Source organism: Gavialis gangeticus, unplaced genomic scaffold, assembly GCF_001723915.1.
Source record: "Gavialis gangeticus isolate Ggan-Ray unplaced genomic scaffold, GavGan_comp1, whole genome shotgun sequence".
NCBI classification, from domain to species: Eukaryota; Metazoa; Chordata; order Crocodylia; family Gavialidae; genus Gavialis; species Gavialis gangeticus.
The window spans coordinates 18662841-18664510 of NW_017729033.1; the positions used below are offsets into that span (position 1 = coordinate 18662841).

A 1670-nucleotide genomic window follows, 5' to 3' on the forward strand; every position below is an offset into this window, starting at 1 on the left:
TCGCGCGCATCCGTTGGCGCTGGGACCCGGCCACGCTGCCCGGGTGCCTCGGGCTGGCCCCGGCCCCGTGGGGCTGCTGCAGGAGCGGGCAAGCCGCCCCCCCCCCTCCCCCAGCGAGAAAACAGGCTTGTATCGCACCCGGTTGCGGCGGGAGCGCTGGTCGACCGTGTCGGGGCGCTGCTGATTTTTATTTTTATTTTCGTTCTTTTTTTTCTCCCCCCCGCCCTTTCAAGAGTTTCCTGGTTGCTTCTTGCATTCAGATGAGCTTATCGTGATTTTTTTTTTTTTTTTTTTAAATGTGAAGGTGCCCTGTTGGGAGTGAGCTAGCCAGGTTGGGAAGGAAGGAAACAGGGGCTTGAGGGTCTCTCTGGGCATCCTGCGCACGGGGTGGTGGGGGGGGGGTGGAGCTGGGAAGTTATTGTCAGGGATTTTGCAAGGTCTTGTTTGCAGTTGATGCATCAAGGTCTGTCCCAGTACTTATTGCAATCTTGGATGTGGAGAGCGCTGCTGGATCTGGTAGGTTAAATTTTGGTCTAGAGACTTCTTGCAATCTTGAACGTGGAAAGTGCTGCTGGATCTGGTAGGTTAAACTGGTATATATAGTTATTCCAATCCCTTGAATGTGGAAAGCACTGCTAGATCTGGTAGGCTAAATTTTAGTATATAGACTTATCCCAGTCTCTTGAATGTGGAAAGCACTGCTGGATCTGGTAGGTTAAATCTTGGTATACAGACTTACTATAATCTTGAACATGGAAAGAACTGCTAGATCTTACTACATTTAACCTACCAGATCCAGCAGCGCTTTCCACATTCAAGATTTTATTTATATATTAAATCTTGAATGTCGAAAGCGCTGCTGGTTCTGGTAGGTTAAATGCAATAAGTATATATACCAAATCTTGAATGTGGAAAGCACTGCTGGATCTGGTAGGTTAAATGCAGTAAGTATATATACCAAATCTTGAATGTGGAAAGCACTGCTGGATCTGGTAGGTTAAATTTTGGTATATATACTTATTCTCATCTCTTGAATGTGGAAAGCGCTGCTGGATCTGGTAGGTTAAATTTGCTGTCGATGCCAAAATGCTGCTAGAATTTGAACTTAATACAGAAACTCTTACAGATTTCTGTTGCGGTAGGAATTGTGCTCAGGTAACCAGAACAAATCAACCTGAATTAACTGTCCAGTACCATGTAGTGAAATGACTTGACTGGTGGGATGTGCTTGCTTAATAAAAATGCTGTGGAGGGCTAGTCAGAGCTCAGATCCTTAATAGCGTGGGTCACAATTTAGATTTTAGTAAGACTTTAGGTCACATTTGTCAATAATGTGCTCTGGAATTTATGTGTCAGTGGGGAGCCAGGAGGAGGGTTGATGAGAATCAAGGTTCTTTGCTGATTTATGAGTCTTCACTGACACCTGTAGTAATACTCATCCTTTCGTTAAGGCTAGAAGGCTACATGTTCAGAAATAAGCAGTTTTAAAAGACCAGTAAAACAGCAGTTTATCAAGTGCCCTAAGTAAACAGAAGTGCTGGGGGGGTGTATTTGAATGGGTGGTTTTTGATGTGTGGAGAGTGGGGCAACCAGAGGTAGCTCTGGCATTTAAATGTATCAAACCCCAAATATCAGGATTTTTATAACTCTTCTTAAATAAGTAGGAACTC

At 44.6% G+C, this 1670-nt stretch overlaps 1 protein-coding gene across 4 annotated transcripts in view; it reads left to right on the forward strand.

Moving 5' to 3' along the window:
* Positions 1-1670, forward strand: part of NSD2 (nuclear receptor binding SET domain protein 2) — a 146299-nt gene that overhangs the window by 541 nt on the left and 144088 nt on the right. Inside the window, exon 1 of one of the 4 annotated variants that reach the window (XM_019525938.1) lies at positions 420-516. The exons of the other annotated variants lie outside the window; for them this stretch is intronic. The gene's annotated coding sequence lies outside the window, so the exon portion shown is untranslated. Of the gene's footprint in view, positions 1-419; positions 517-1670 lie in introns of those variants that run through there. 4 annotated transcript variants of the gene reach the window in all.